This window comes from Macrotis lagotis, chromosome 8 (genome assembly GCF_037893015.1).
Source record: "Macrotis lagotis isolate mMagLag1 chromosome 8, bilby.v1.9.chrom.fasta, whole genome shotgun sequence".
In the NCBI taxonomy this organism is placed as follows: Eukaryota; Metazoa; Chordata; class Mammalia; order Peramelemorphia; family Peramelidae; genus Macrotis; species Macrotis lagotis.
In genome coordinates, this window is record NC_133665.1 from 96,461,466 (window position 1) to 96,479,218 (window position 17,753).

Below are 17,753 nucleotides of genomic sequence, written 5' to 3' on the forward strand. Positions count from 1 at the left end.
AATGAATGTATTAAGGGGAAGGGAGGAATCATTTGTTAAATGATCAATATATGTTGCTGATGATGATGCTGTTTGCTCTTCATTCTCAAAGAACAACATGACATCAAGGAAGTGATGCCATGACAAGCAAGTGAACTGGATTTGAGTGAGGGGAATGCTGTGCTAAAATACCAATCTCATTTTCTCCTCTGGAGTCATCTAGTTCAGTGGCCAGATATGAATCAGGATGACTGAATATGGTGCTGGATGCCAGACAATCAGGGTTAAGTGATATGCTCAAGGTCACACAGCTAGTAAGTGGCAAGTGTTTTTGAACTCAGGTCCTCCTGACTCTAAGGTTAGTGCTCTATCCACTGATCCATTTTGCTGACACAGAACTAGAAACTATATTAAATGCTGGAAATGCAAAAACAAGCAACCAGATAGTCTTTGTCCTCGAGAAGCTTGCAACCTAATAAGAGAAGACAACACATAAGGAGGAACCAGAGTTTAAGTGGTGAGAAGGAGCAGAAGAAAACAAATTCCCTAGCCATTTAGGATGGTTAGGATGTGTAAAACTGTTGAGGGTTGTAAACTTTTAACACCTATTGTCCACAAGCATAGGGGCATTGTTTGACTTGCAATTAGAGAATGCCTCAGGATTTGGAGTGAAAAAGGGTATTTAAGGATTTGCTTGGGGTTCAATAAATGGGGAATTTATCTGAATAAAGGATAAGCTAGCCAGCAGGAACACAAGGATGTCCTGAAAGTGCCTAGTAGCTTAATGAGCTAGAAGTGAAAATTTATGAATCAGATCCAGGGTCCAAAAAGTTGGCACCTGAGTCTCAATGAGAGAAGCATAGAGTGAAAGTAATGTTTTGGAGCAGTCCAATAATAGACTAAAGTTGGTCTAAATCAAGTGAAAGATGAACAATCAAAGAACCCAAGGTGGGGGGGAAGTATACAGAGGAGTCATAGGACTGGAGGCTGAGAGAGTGGAGAGGAGGGTAACTGAGTAGGAGCTATAACTTCATCCGAATGAGTAATATCCTTCGCCTATGTTGAATTGGCAACTCCTCTCCAAATACAGCTTAATGGTAAGTCTACCATTCTAAGTAATTTACTCAGGGTCAAGTAATCAAGCAACAAAGATCTATTAAGAACCTTATTAAGAGGTCTGAATACAACATTTGTAGATCTGACCAAGGCCTTTGATACCATCAGTCATGAGAGCTTATGGAAAATTATGTCAAAATTTGGTTACCCAGAGAAGTTCATCAGTATTGTATGTCAATTTCATGATGACATGCATATCCAGGTTCTGGATGGTGGACAATGCTTTCAAGATTTCCCAGCCACCAATGGAGTAAAATAAGGATGTGTCCTTGTTCCCAAACTTTTTATCATGATGTTTTCAGCCATGTTATCAAATGTATTCACTGAGGATGAACATGGTCTCAAGATCAGCTACCACACTGATGGCAAATTCTTCAACTACAATCCAAGGCTACAATCCAAGACCAGAGTAGAAGGAGTATTGGTGCATGATCTTCTGTTTGCAGATGATTGGGCACTCAATGCAGTCTCTAAAGCTGAGATGTATCAAAGTATGGACAGATTCTCTGTTGCTTGTGCTAATAAGAAAATGCAGGTGCTCCATCAGCCAGCACCACACCATCCATGTGTGGAACCATCGATTTCAGCAAATGGAGAAGTTTTGAGTACTATGGACAAATTCACCTACCTTGTCAGTGTCCTTTCCAAGAAGGTACACATTGACAATGAGACTGACATATGCATTGCCAGATCTAGTTTGGTATTTGAGAGGCTCCAAAAGAAAGTGTGGGAGAGAAGAGGTCTACCAAATGCTGTTGCATTGACTCACTGCTATATGCCTGTGAAACCTGGACAGTCTACCAGCTACATGTGAAGAAACTAAATCTCTTCCATTTAAATTGTCTTAGGAAGATTCTGAAGATCACCTTGAAGGAAAAAATACCAGATACTGAGGTCCTTTCTCAAGGTAAACTAGCTAGCATTCCAACATTTCTAAAGAGAGTGTAACTACAATGGGCTGGACACATTGTTAGAATGCCAGACGTATGCTTTAAAAAAAAAACTATTTATGGAGAACTCACTCAGGACAAGCACTCATAAGGAGGTCAGAAGACCTCAGTGAAGAACTTTGGAATAGATTGTACAGCATGGGAGACACTAGCCCAGGACTGCCCAGCATGGTGTGCCCTCATCAATGAGGGTGCTGCACTCTGAGGAAGGCAGAATTGAAGCAGCTCAAAGGAAACATGCCAGTCATAAGTTTAGAGTTGCCACTCAGGTGTTCACATGGACTATTTGTGTCCAATATGTGGTAGAGCATTCCAAGCTTTTATTGGTCTGAGCAGCCATAGTTGAACACACTGTAATTTGTATCAAGCATAGTGATGTCATTTTGGTCTTCTTCAATAATTAAGGAAAAGAACCAATCAACCATCTAACTTATATGCTCTGACCCCCACTTTCTTAAATCTAGACCCTCTCCCTCAGGGAATTTAGGTACTCTGAAAGATTTGTAAATTATTCTGACATCTGCTCAAGCCCCCACCAAATGAACTGACCCCAAATTTAGGGGTCTTTGACTATTACCCCAATTTCATTTAACCACTGAATAGCTTTGCCAAAGGGATATTGACAACCCAGGAAAAGCAAGAATAAATTACAAACAATTCCTCCTTACCTAGGGTACATCCCTCTTCATCACCCAATTCTCTGGAGGAGATTAGGCTCACAATTTAGCTCAGTTCCTACCTAGCCTTGGTCCCACTAAGTTCACACCCAAAGTCAACATTGCTACCAGTTTCTTCTGGGCTGAAGTCCCAGACTCTATCTCCTCAGGGTATAGATCCTACCCTAGACCCAATGCCTGGCCTGGATTCTTAGATTTGTTTCCCAGCTCAGATTGGAAATTCAGTTCCCTGTACTTAAAACAGAAAAGGGAAAATACCCAAACCTGTTTCATGGGGTTCAAATGAACTTAGTGGGAGACTAAGTTCTCCCTTCTTCTCATAAGAAGTCATTAGTGAAGAAATTACATTGCTCCTCACGCAAATGCAATAAAGTTATGTCCAATATTAATTTAAAGATGCAACAGAACTAACTACATAGTCAATGGGCAAAGACTCCTAAAACTATGGCAGACAAAATGGAACCCATTACAGAATGACCATGCATGCTCCAGTTCTCATGATTCTCCCAGAAGCACCTCCCTAATGCTGTCTACATGAGTGATGTAATTTTAGCAAACTGATTGGCACATACTAGACCCCCATTATATATACAAAATAATACAGAGAAATTTGAAGAGAGAAGGAATAAGTAACTGGGGAAATAAAGGCGGTCTCTTTTCCTTTCCTCCTCATAGCACATCATTCAGGTGCATTCACCACTATTTCTCTTTTACTCATTCCTCCTTCATCCGAAGAGGCTGCCCTTCTCCTTAACAAAGCCAACTAATCTATGTGCACAAATATTGTAACCTTTTCTGACCATCTTCTTCAGCAAATTACAATCTATTATCCCCACTCTTGCTCATCTTCAATCTCTCCTTTATTGATTATTTCCTTACTGCTTTGAAATATACCCATGTCTCCCCAATCTTCAAAAAAAATCTCATTTGATCTGTCCAGCTTCATTGGTTATTATACTATATCTCTCCTCCCTTTTGCAGCAAATTCCTTGAGATGGTAAAATCTATAGTAGGTACTTCTTTTCCTCTCATTCTCTTAATTCCCTGCAGTCTAGCTTTCAGCCTTTTTATTTAGCTGAAACCATTCTCTCCAAAGTTACCAAGGGTCACTAAACTGCAAAATCTAACAACTTTTTCTCATCTCATTCTTCTTGAAATATGTGTAACCTTTAAAATTGACAATCATTCTTTTTCTTCTTGAGATCTCTTCTTTCAAGTTTTCCTGACACTTCTTACCTAGATCTCCTTCTACTTATCTAACCACTCCTCAGTATGCTTTACTGGATCTTTACCCAGGACTCTCTCACTACCTTTGGGTGTCCTGGGCTCTGTCCTGAGTTCTCATCTCTTCTCTCTATAAACTATTTCACTTGATGGTTTCATCAGCCACAATTAATTATCAAGTTTAGACAGATGATTCTCAAATCTATGTAGCCTACCCTAATTCCTGATGTCATATTCCCAAACATCTCCTATACATTTCAAACTGAATGTAATATAGATATCTTAAAATCAATATATCCAAAACTGAACTCATGATCTTTTCTTTTCTAAAACTGTCCCTTCTTTCTAATTTCCTTATGACTAAGAATGCTACCTTTGGGGGCAGCTAGGTGGTGCAGTGGACAGAGCACTGGCCCTGGAGTCAGGAGTACCTGAGCTCAAATCCAGCTTCAGACACTTAATAATTACCTAGCTGTGTGGCCTTGGGCAAGCCACTTAACCCCATTGCCTTGCAAAAAAAAAAAAAAAACTAAAAAAGAAAAAAAAGAATGTTACCTTCTTCACAATCATTTAGACTCATAACCGAGATATCATCCTCAACTCTTCAGTCTCTCTCACTCTTCATATTCAATCTGTTGACAAGGCCTGTTAATTCTATCTTTACAACACCCCTTCTCTTCTCTTTCCCTGCCACCAGCCTAATGTAAGCCCCATCACCTCACATCTGATCTACTATAATAACCTACTGCTTCATTATCTGTTTCAAGTCTCTCTCCACCCCACCTGAGCTTCCCCCAAGGTATCAAAATGATCATCCTAAAACACAGATCAGATCATGTTACTCATCTAGTCAATAAACCTTAGTATTTCTCTGTTGCCTCAATGATCACATATAAAATTCTCTGTTTGGCTTATAAATTCCTTCACTATCAATCCTACCTTCCCACCATTTACTCTACAATCCAGTGATTTCTTGCTGTTTCTCTCACAAGACATTCCATCTCCCAGTTTTATGCATTTTCACTGGCTGTCCGCTATGCCAGAAATTCTCTCATCTTTAGCTCCACTTCCAGGTTTCCCTGCTTTCCTTCAAGTCTCAGTTAACATCTCACCTTCTGCAAGAAACTTTTCCTGATCTCCCTGTTCTCTCCCAGATTATTCATAATTTATCCAAGGTATCTTATCTGTAAATAGTTATTTGTATATTGCCTTTTGCTGTTAAATTGTAAGTTCCCCATGAGTAAGGACTATTTGTGCCTTTCTTAAATCAGCAAACTTTTAGCACACATAGTAGTTATTTGATCAATTTTTGCTGACTTGATTTGACTTAATGTGTAAAAGATTGCATTTGAATTTAAGGGAGCAGATAAATTCAAGAGTCATTTATCTTCCTGAGTTCAAATCCAGTTTCAGACATTTATGAACTATGTGATTCTGGACAAGTCACTTAACTGTTTTCCTTAGCTTCTGTATCTGTAAAATGAACTGGAGAAGGAAATGGCAGTCTCTACCAAGAAAACCCCAAATGGAATAATGAAGAGTTGGACAAAACAGAAATGACTGAACAACAATTTAAAATAAATGTTGAAAGAAATCACAGATTGTTGAAAAAAGAAGTTCATTCTAGGCATGGAGCAGCAGCCAATGTAAAGGCACAGTGATAGAGATGGAACATCAAAGAACCATGTGCATGGGTAAGGCCATACCGGATCTTAAAGGTCATGGAAGGGGAATATAGGAAAGGGCCAAGTCATGAAGAACTTTAAATGGCAAATAGAGGAGTTGATGTTTGATTCAGGGATAGTAAAGAGCCAAAACGAGATGGAATGAGTAAGATGTAGGATTTGAAGTTTAGTCTTCCAAACTCCAAGGCAGTCTCTCTCTCTACTACTCCACATTGCCTTTTTGAATGACTTTTAGTAGCTAACTAGTGTTGTACAATAGTCACTGATTATGTTACATGTGCAATGTGACCATGTCCTTCATGCTATGACAATAAAGTGATATATGTCCATCCTTTTCACTGCAGTCTCTCAATGTCTCTACTCTGATACTGTAATGTGTCTTTGGCCTCATCAATGGAGGAATTTCATCCAGTGGTTCAGATCTCAACCCATCCACCCCTTCTTATCCTGTATGGCTATGTTTTCCCATAGATTCCCCCAAAGTTGGGTTCATCTCATGTGCTTTGGAGTCATCCTCTATAGTTTTTGATACTGTATAAGCACAAATGATGCATACACTGTCCATTAATTACCATGCACTCTCATTATATAATCAATCTACCTCCTTTTCCCATAATGCATCTCTAATGATGTCTTTTTTTATATAAGTCTTCGGTAAAATCCTGTAGTCTATCCACACTCACTCTGGGTTTTTCCATTGTCTTTTAGATGAACTATAACTTCAGTGCTTTAAGGACTCTGGCACTCCATGATTCAGAGTCAAAAGCATCTCAAAATGGTGTCCTCAGGAGAACTTGGGGATCATTAAAAGCAAAGTTGCAGTTTTCCAATTCAGCTGGTAATTCAATCAGCTTTCCTCCTTTGATTTAGTTCAGGGTCTATCTGTGGAACCTGTCCAAGATATATGTACTGAGAAACCAGCTTTATTGTCTGTCCATCCAACCATGTATCATAAGTACAGGCAAAATAAAAGAAATCTGATAAAAATAAAAAACAAGTACAGGCAAATCTGTAATGATTAGATATCAAAAAGACCTATTAGCTTTACTCAACTATCCCTGGAAAGGCTTAATCACTAGCCTGAGACTTTTGAGTTCAGAAACAGATTCCAAGCTTTTTATCAAATTCATTCACTTGATTGTCCATCAAGCATCTCCTTCTCAGAGCCAGGGAATGTTCATTTGTTTGTTTAATTTTTTCTAACTTTGGGCAAAAATCAAAATAATTCAAAGAAATTTTCCAAAAGATACTTTTTTTCTTCCAAAAGATACTTTTTTTTCTTCCAAAAGGTACCTTATTTCTCACCTTTATTTAATATCTTCATTTTTTCATTAAACAGTTTCAATACCAAAACTAAACAATTGTATGCCATAAATCTATGCAATCTTGCCCAAATTACTTCCTTCTCTCTAGAAATGTTTTTTAAAACTATAAAATATGTTGGTTAAATAAAATTGTGTCTAAGATACTTATAAAGGAAACTAGGTAATACAGTGGATAAAGCACTGAACCTGGAATCAGAAAGACTTCAGTTCAATACAGCCTCAGACATTCACTATCTGTGTGACCCTGGACAAATCATTTCACCTTGACTCTATTTCTTCATTTGTAAAATGAGTTGGAGAAGGAAATGGGATCACAAAGAGTCGGACACAAATAAAAACAACTAAACAGAAAAAACCTCATCAGTAAGTTTGAAATAATAATAACACCTGCCTCATAAGGTTATTGTGATCAAATAAGATAATATTTGTAAAGAATTTAGAACAGAGACTGGAAGTTATTAAGTGTCATATAAATGCTAACTATTAATAATAATCCAGATCTAATAACCCTTGAATAGCTCTCAATTCTTCTGAGAGAATACAGGAGTGGGAGGAATTTTAAGGGCAAGAACTTCTAATTTGATATAAACTATAAATATTAGTACAAAAAAATCTAATTATTAGAAGTAGAATGATTAAATAGAGTGATAGGTAGCAAATAATTTTGTTCCTACATTTAGAACAAATGTTGCAACTTTAATATAACTAGAACTCAAAACAAATAAACAAAAAAAAATTCAGATAGCTAATTAACAGAACTTCCAACATGTATTTTTAAAGTATCTATTGTGTGCAAAGCATAAGATGTGGTTTCAAATCCAAACTTTATGTTAGCTGACCTCAGTCATAATGTCTAGAGCATGAAAGATTGAAACCATTGGAAAAAGATAAGGGTTTCCCAAACCTGGGTCTCAGATATCAGACTGAGTAATAAAAGGATATGGCCTTAGACAATAGCCCTGAAACAGAACAGAGTGCACACTCCAAATATGGGATATTTTCTGGGAATATCCCATCGCCCCTCCTCATTTAACCTCTCTGGGTCTCAGTTTCATCATTTATAAAATGAAGAATTGTACTGGAGGACCAACTAAGGTCTCTTTCAACTCTAAACCCATGAGTCTATGAGCATGTTGATAGAGAATATTTAAGGCTAACCTGTTTCTTCATGGAACCTTAGAAATTAGGGGATCCAACCAACTAGTATTGACAGCTAGCAAACTTGAACCTCATGCTTCACTAAGCCCAGTGATTCAGAACTGTCATCACTAGAGATAAAAGTCTCTCTCTCTCTCTCTCTCTCTCTCTCTCTCTCTCTCTCTCTCTCTCTCTCTCTCTCTCTCTCTCTCCCCCCATATTTTCAATGCAAACCAACTAATCCTACCACTCCTCCAGACCATTTCCTTCTCTCCATGTCCTCTGGAACATCAGTCAGTGCAAAGATACAGAGAGTAGCTAGAGTGGTGTATGTTAGGAACAGGAAGATGGTTGGTTTGACTGGACTACAAACAACATGAAGGCTGTTATGCTTACTACATAAACCTGGAAAGTTTTGGACCTAGTCGTGGATGACTTTAAATGAAAAAGAAAGTTAATATTTGTTCTTACAGATGATAGGGCAATGCAGAAGGGTGAGATAGTTGGACTTACCATTTAAGAAAATCAGTTATTCAAGTTGGGTAGAGGATAGATTTAAGAGGGGAAGGGCTAATGGCAAGGAGACTGATTTTAGATACTCCTATAATAGCCTAATTGAGAGATGATTTTTGATCTAGAATCATGGCTATGTGAATAAAAGCAATGAAACAGGTACAGGAGACATCAAATGATCACACTCCTTATTTACAGATGTTGGCCCTCAATTAGTTTAAAAATAATCACAAGCAACTTTGAAAGAGTTAAAATACTGTGATCAACAAAAATGATCAACCACAATCCCAAAGGACTAAAAGTAAAGCAGGATACCCATGATCTTGATAGGTGATGAATTCAGAGTACAGAGTACAACTTGATGCAGAACTTCTTTTGGCTATGGTCCAAAGCAGAATTTTTTTTTTATTTCCCACTACATATTTGTAAGAGGGGGTTTGTTTTTCTTGCTCTCTCAATTCAGAGATCAGGGAGAGTTGGGAAGACTAGAAGAGATAGGAGGAAGAGAATATGGATTTCAAAATAAACTTAACTTGAAAAGTAATAAAGTAAAAACCATTTACCCCACAGAAAATAAAGAAATTTCTCATATATACCAAAGCAGCAATAGTTATTGTTATAGCTGAAAAATGAAAATCAAATAAATGTGTATCAACTGAAGAGTGGATAAATAAATAATAATGATGGATAACATTTATATAGTGTTTACTATAGGTGCCAGGTGCTCACTAAGTGCTAGGTGCTAAGTGCTTTGCAATTATTATCTCATTTGATCCTCACAACAATCCTGGGAGGTAGGTGCTATAATTATGCCCATTTTACAATTGAGAAAAGGGAGGCAGACAGAGATAAAATATCTTGTTCAGAGTCACACAGCTAATGAGTATCTAAAGCTGGATTTAAACTCAAAATGTTTAGGCTCAGCATTCTAACATTGAGTCAACTAGCTACCCCAGTTATTGGAAACACCAATGTACTGGAGTATTACTCCGTTGTAAAGCATTCTGTATATAAAAATTTTAGAAAAGCATGAGTAGAGTTATTATGAATTGATGAAAGTAAATAGAACCAAAAGAAAAATATATACATGGTGTCTACCAAAAAAATAACACCAGAAAAAACGAAAATAAACCTGAAGCAAATCTATAAAACCTAATCCCAAAGAAGAAATAAGAAAATGAACAACTATCAACATAGTGCATGGAATATACGATCAGAGGTGGCTGATGGATTGGTTCATTTTGCAGTCCTTGTTTTTTACCCCTTGCATTTCAATTCTTTGAAATAAGGGATGATTTTCTAGGTAGGGAATGAGAGGGATACATTTAGCAATGAAGGTATTGTAAAAAACAGAAGATACCAATAAAAACTTGGATAGATAGATTATACAGATAGAATGAATAAATAAATGATTAACCAAGTCATAAAAACAAGCAGAAGTATAGTATATAGAATTTGGAACCAGCTGACCTTGTTTCAAAACCTAGTCCTACTAAAATTATAAAGCTGATCATAGGAAAGTCCTATTATCTCTGGGCTTCTGGTTCTTCATCTGAAATATGTCAGAGTTAAACTAGATGTTCTCTAAGTTTACCTTCCAACTCCAAATTTCATAGTCTTAATAGCTAGTTATAGGATAATTATCTACAAGTTTATACATAGATTGTATAAGCCTCTTTGACATTAGAAACTGCTACCCATAATTACCTAGCTGTGTGGCCTTGGGCAAGCCACTTAACCCCATTGCCTAGCAAAAACTAAAAAAAAAAAAAAAACTGCTACCCCCTAGCATTGGTTACTGAGTTTATTTTTGAAATCCAAAAACCATATCTGTTGGTCACCCTAGTAAAATCAAAATATAAAATAATTGATTTTTCCTTCATGAGTTAGATGCACATCTGGATATAACAAAATTATATATGCATATATTATGAATGCATAATTTTTATATTCATATTAAATTTTTCCAGATGAATCAGAATGAATCTTCTTGTTTAAGTGAATTGTTCTAAACATGTTATCATTATCTTTATGCAACAATACTTGTGATTGGAACTGAAAAACAATTCACAGGAAAATGACAAGTAGAAGTTAAAACCAAAAAAAGGTCAGATTGTGTTTGTTTCAGTACCAGAGATTGGTTTTGTGTATTTTGTTACTTGTAGACATAGATAACACTGCTCATCACTGGCATGCTATAATCAGGCTCCCTGAATAGCAATGTTCCAGGGAATGGAGTTGACGCACATCTCTAATATATCTGAAAATATTACAGTTGCTCTTTGAGCTTCAAAAGAAAACTTATGATATCAAGACAGAATAACTCGCTTCAGGTTTTAGAAATAGGAAAGATGAATTTAAACTCAACACGTGTAGGAGAATCTTCTTTCAAGTAGGTTGAGATTGTGGAATGAGTTTAAATGTTTCAAAGATCTATGGATAAAACACTGAAGTTGGATTCAGTCTCAGACACTACATGATCCTTGGTAAGCCATTTACCCTCTCTCAGCCTCAGTTTCCCCAGCTGTAATGAGAATGATAAAAGCAGCCATATTTTAGGATTTTTCTAAGGATAAAATGAGAGAATATATAAAGCACTGTGCAAACCCTTAAATCCTATGCAAATATTAATATTGTTATTATTCTGGCAACAGGATAAAGATGAATTAAAAGGGAGAGAAAGTAGAGGTTATGAGATATATGGAGACATTATTACAATGATTAGTCATCTACTACCTCTAGGCTTGTTTGCAATTCTGATTTGCTTCCTCCCTGGTCAACTCCTTACCAACTGCCCAGGTATTGCATTCATTTCTTCCCCTATACTACCATACCCCAATTCTTTTCCAGTTGTGGGATCATTGGCGCAACACTAGCACAACACTTCTGTCATTGCTCCCCAAAATATCAAACTGTTTCCCTTCTGGTTCCATTCACCATAATCTCAAGCCAAAATACCTGCCCCCACCCCCTACACCCCCACCCCCACCCCATCAGCTACTACTTCACTATATATACTGGTTCCCTTATTAGAATATAAGTTTCTTGGGGCAAGAACTAGCTTTTTTTTTTATTTGTTTGTTTTGGTTTTTTGCAAAGCAATGGTGTTAAGTGACTTGCCCAAGTTCACATGGTTAGGTAATTATTAAGTATCTGAGGTCAGATTTGAATTCAGGTCCTCCTGACTCCAGGGCTGGTGCTCTATCCACTGAACTGCCTAGCCACCCTGCCACCCCTAGCTTTTCTTTTATATTTATATACCCACTGCTTGGCACAAAATATTTAATAAACATTTTTATTCATTCTTTCACTTATTCATTCATTCAAGGACCAAGTGGTAGGTAATGAGGGCCAATGCTAAAATGGCAATGGTAGAATTGGAAGGGTAAGGATAAATTTCAGACAAAATTAACTGATAAAATATGAGAAGTGAGAAAAAGAAAAAAGGAAACGATAACTCAGTACATGCTGGTCACAAGTTAACATAGTGATATTAGAAGGGAAGCCTCCACTTACCTTAGAATACTGTTTTTCTTGAGTTTGTTTCATTTTGAGACTGAGGTCAGACCTCTCCCCCAGTGGGTTGGGTTAATTTCAATCAATTTGTAAGTGGTCATTTCTTCCTCCCCACTTTTACAGTGTCCTTAGCCTGAAAAAATGATTTAGTGCTCTGCTAAAAGGCTGAACATTAAATGTAATAGTATCTAATGTTCCTTTTCTGTGTTTGTTGCAAATATGTAACAAATATGTAACACATATGAGCTTCTTTAAGATGGGGACTAATTTTGTCTCTTATTGTATCCCCCAGAGCTTAACACAGTGCCTAGTCCCTAGTAGATGCTTTATAAATGCTTAAAAATGACTTGACCCTAAAATCATAGGATTTAAATCTGGAAGGGAGTATAGCAGTCATCATTATAGGACTCTCCTTGTACAGATGAAGAACTGAATGCCAGAGAGAAGGTATGATTTATAGAAGATTATATGAGGAGTCAATAGCCAAGTCAAGATTCAAATCCAGATTTTCTAACTCTAAACCCATTGTTCTTTCCATCATGTTGACTCATTACAATGGTTGTGATGCCTTCAGTTTTTAAAGGACTCTGATGCTGAAATTTCTCTATGTTCCCATTGGAGTGGAAGATAATTGTCTTATTAATGATGGGGTCATTATGGTGGTGCCCAGACTCTCAAGGAAGGTATACTTATTTCAAATCTCACTTTTACTGAAGAATAAGTAGAAATAGCAAAAGGAAACTTGCAGAGTTTATCTGCAGACGAAATAATATTCTGGTGTAACCTGTTCTCCACTTGTATTATCTCTTCCTTTCTGAGGTATCACCTTTGAAATGACAGAATAGAAACATGACCCAAACCAGTTAATCAGCTTCCATGGCACAGATTCACTGTCCATCATACAGATATCATTACTAGCTACAAAATTCTTTGTAATAGTTAAAATACATTGCAATCAAATGAAAAACTTTTATTTCTTCTTCAGAAAACTAGGGCCATTCATTTATATAAGAAATATTAACTAAAAAGACTTCAATTACTCTGAGATCAGAAGTGGCACTTACTTAGAATGCTAGGGCAGCATGGAACTGTTTAATGAGGTCAATTAACTAATAGTAGCAATCTTTTTCTTTCCTAAAATTATGTCTATTAGTGTATAATTGAAAAATAAAAGGTAGGAATTTTGAAAATTTTGAAATAATTTAAATTGTTTTTAAAACTAAGGAAGATGAGAGAAAAACAAATTATTTCTTGGATCATAATTCCAGCACTAAAGTTAGTGGTGTGAGAATGACCCTGGGTTCCTGAAAACTGTACTAGTAGAGTACATGCTTCAGGAAAGACTCTGAATATAGGTTTAATTACAGAAACATATAGCATTATTATTTGAGAACTGGAATATACCATAAAGTCCATTGAGTCCAGACTCCTCTTTTCTGTTCTTGTTGTTTTTTGAGGCAATGGAGTTAATTGACTTGCCTAAGGTCACAAAACTAGTAAGTATCAAGGTCTTAGACTGGATTTGAACTAAGATTTTCCTGACTCAAGGACTCATGTATCACCTAGCTGCACTCCAGGTCTCCTCATTTTTACAGATTAGGAAACTGAGGCCACGAGAGATTAAGAAATTTATCCAGGTGTCATACAACTAGGAAGTATCTAAGGCAAAATTCAAACCCAAGTTTTCTGAACTCAAAGTCTATTTACTACAGCACTTGCATTTTGAGGGTATTTTTTCCCAGAACCAGCAGCGTTGATTTCAGAGAAACCTACCATAAAAGATGTAAACACCAAGCAATTAAAATTAAGGGCCATAGCACTTTGCAAAGATCATCTGTTAAGAAAAAAAGAATTCATGATCTTTATCAGTGAAATGAGGGCCTCCAACAAATTAATGACAGGTATTTAGAAAGCTTAGTTAAATAACAACACTATTTTTGGTGCATACCTGTACTTTTACTGGTATAAAAGAATTCTCAGTGAGGAAACTCACTCCAAGAAATGCAGATCATCAGTTGTTCTGCTATTTATGATATTGAGAGTTACCTGAGGAACAAAAAGATTAAATGACTTGTTGGGATCAGCCAGTCAATATATGTTAGAGACAAGATTTGAACCCAAATGTTCTTAACTTCAAGGTCAACTCTCCTTATACTAGTCGATCTATAAACATTTGTTTTTGTCACTGTTCAATTATTTCAGGCACGTTTGTCTCTTTGAGATTCCATTTCAGGTTTTTCTTGGCAAAGAAGTGGTTTGCCATTTCCTTCTCCAGCTCATTTCACAGATGAGGAAACTGAGATAAAAAGAGTTAAGTGATGTCTGGGGTCACATTGCAAGTAAGTATCTGAGGACAGATTTTGAACTAATAAAGTCACCTAACAGCCCTATAACCACCAACAGCAGAGCACTTGCTAAAAATTCAGAGTTGAGTTAAATTTTATAAATGTAAAATGCAAAATGTCTAAATTTGTAGCTAAATACTGATTTGTGCTACTCACTCCAATTCTCCAATGAATCTACAGTCTCATCAATCAAAGGTTACATTGTAGTGGGGTGGTGCAGGATAGACTCCATTTAGAGTCAGGAAGACTCAAGTTCAAACTCAGCTATAGTCACTTAACAGCTTTGTCACCTCTTTCTTCCTCAGTTTCCTTAACTGTAAAATAAGGATTACAATAACAAAGGTTGTTGTGAGGATTGAATGACATAATTTCTGCAAAATGTTTAACATTGCCTAGCAAATAGTTGGCACTTAATAAACTATTATTTTCCTTTCCTCCCAATCATAGCTATTTTTCCTGGGTGACTCTTGTCTAGATTCCCACCTATAAGACTCCCTCCAATTCTCCTGACCTTATATAGATACCAATTACTCTTGCTGCATGACTGAACTATCTTTTTTTCCTCATATATATCTATCCTATGACATTGCTTTTCCTACATAATTCCTGATTCATAAAGTCCCATAGTCTGTTCAAACCCACCATGGGTCTTTCCTTTATCAATCTGAATCTTTGGAACATTCACTGCCATATAACTATCTGGCAGTAGGTAGAAGCTCAAGAAAGGTATTCTGTGTTAGATTCAGGGAAATAAAAAAAGTAGCTTTGAGTTTGTTAAGATATACATTTTTCCCCTTCACCTTGGTTTTAGCCTCAAGATCGAAACATATGATGAACTGTCAGATGCACAATATTTTGTTTGCTAGGGTAGCATGTAAGGGCTAGGAGAATAAAGACCTGGGAATAGGCTGACCATCTCAGCTGTTTTCTTCTTGTCCCTTTAACCTGTTTCCAAGTAACTGGCCTCCTGGTAATATTTTAGAATAAATAGATTTCATACTGAAAAAACCTCATCCTGCCCCCAATGTCTGGAACAACATCAGACTTTGTTGAACTTAACCTACTGACATCCTTTCCCTCCAGCTTTCTCTACTAATTAGTACATGCTTAGAGGTTTTCTTTCTGTAAGGGCATTATGCCCCATATGTCAATGACAAGCCTTCTCTTCCTCACTCAGAGCTTAATAGAATTAAAGAGTATTTTGTTAAAATACTAGAGAGCCTGAAGAGTTATAAGAAAACAGCAAAATTTGAGGAGAGAAAAATCAATTGAAGACAACCATGCCAAGATGAGTTAATCACTTGAAGGAATAAATAGTTGAGCAAGAAAACACTTGACTCAAGTCCATTAGCCAAAGCCTGCTCTTTAAAGAAGGGTCAGACACATTAAAAACATAATCATGCCATGACTTTCAATGATTCTCTTTTTAAATATATCAAAGAATCAACAATAAAACATTGCTTCTAATTAAATGATAGTTTGTACACCCATTTCTCCTCTAAAGTCCCTTTTTTCCCCTTTCTTTAGATACACAATGAGTTGGTTGCTCTAAGAGATTTTCTAGGGATAAAGCACTGGTTTTAGTATAGATTATGAAATCTCACACACACAAAGAACATTATTAATCATACTGGTTCCTGAAACAAGGAATTGAGTAGCAAAAAGGGAGAACATGGAACCAAGTGGCAATGACCTTAAGAGAGGAATAGGCTTTGGTCCACAGACACATGTGTTGGACATAATGAGAATTCTTCAAAGGGAGGGAACAATATAGGCCTAGGGAGGTGGGGTGGTAGAGGAGATACCCTCACCTAAGGTATAGGCACTGGCAAAAGGAAGAAGTATCCAGTAACTCCCTATTTTAACAAATTATTTTGTTAAGTAGGTGCTAATATCTTCCAAAGAGAGTATAAAATCCCCTTTGAAATGTAATACCCTGGGGCAAAACTTGGTTGCACAGCTCTAATAATGGTTTTTTTGCACACCCACACATATATTACACACACACACACACACACACACACACACACACACACACACACACACAAACACAGCAATATATCAAAGAAGTACCCCACCATTATTAGTTAACATCTATTTTTTAAGGGAAAAAAACAAAACAAAACAAAAACTTCAGTGGTGGTCAAGAGGCTGAATTAGGGGGTAAGTTAAGTAGTATTTCTCAAGAACTGGCTCAGTTGCCAAGATCATGTACCTAATGACTTAAGTGAATCTCTAAAAATAATTCTTCCCCTTCCATTGCTTGTAGTAAATGTAGAAAAACTCAAAAGTTATTTGGGACTAAAGCAGAATGATATGGAAAAGGGAGGTATACTCTGGACAAGTTCAAAAGAAAGGACCTCCAATGTCCTACGATACATTGAGTCAGCAAATGCTCAATTTAAGTAAACTTTTATATTTGGAAAAAAATAAAACAGTGAGGATTTATTGTTGATGTGCCTCATTTAGTTAAATATATTCTTGGAAAGTTGTATAAATTAATAGTTTGTGAGTCAAAGCATGCATACATTTATTGCACAATAAGTATTAAATCCCTACTATATGCTTATATCATACAGAGCTTTTGGTAAAGGGATTAATCATCCCCAAATTTATCTACTATGTTAAAACCAGATTTTCATCTACCAAGTTTGCTTAAAAAAAGATACACAACTTAATCTGCCAAAGACAGCCAGAGAGCTATTTATTTTGTATATAATAAAGGTTAAGATGGCCCTTTCTGAAGCTTTTGCTTGAGGACCCAGCTTTCTGATATATTTTTATAAATAGTCTCTTTTCAAATGCTAGAAGAAAAATGTAGGGAGATGTTACCTTAAAATAGAGATCTACACTAGAAAAATCAAAATCCACAGAGAGACTTTAGAGCCTTATCTAATGACTTACCTGCTTTGGACTTGTCTTTTCCTCAGTTTTCTGGGGTTCCTAGGACAGAAGTGTGAGGAATGGCTGTTAATTCTTTATTTGTCAACCATCTCATCCTATACTATAACCATTACCCCATATTAGCCACCCCCCCCACATACACAGGTTCACACTTCCCTATTCTCAAGGATTCAGGGAAATAAGAAGTAACTGTCTGTGAAAAAGTACAAAAGATGGAATTCTACGTATATTGATTGACCCAAAACATCCTTGGTCTTTTTGGAACCTTTAATTATGAAACAAATGTTATAATATTGCAAGTGTTTATAACTCCTAGCCCAAGAGCTGGAAGGAATCTTGAGGATGATTTGCAACAAACCCTTTGTTTTATAGATGAAAAGAC

General features: G+C 36.5%; 1 long non-coding RNA gene across 1 annotated transcript in view; it reads right to left on the minus strand.

The window, feature by feature from the left end:
- Positions 1 to 17,466, minus strand: part of LOC141495843 (uncharacterized) — a 48,075-nt gene extending 30,609 nt beyond the window's left edge. Inside the window, exons 1-3 of the long non-coding RNA XR_012470874.1 lie at positions 17,372 to 17,466; positions 14,071 to 14,168; positions 12,123 to 12,255 (exon numbers count right to left, since the gene is read on the minus strand). This is a non-coding gene — a long non-coding RNA (uncharacterized LOC141495843). The remainder of the gene's footprint in view (positions 1 to 12,122; positions 12,256 to 14,070; positions 14,169 to 17,371) is intronic.
- Between the last annotated feature and the right edge of the window lie 287 nt (positions 17,467 to 17,753).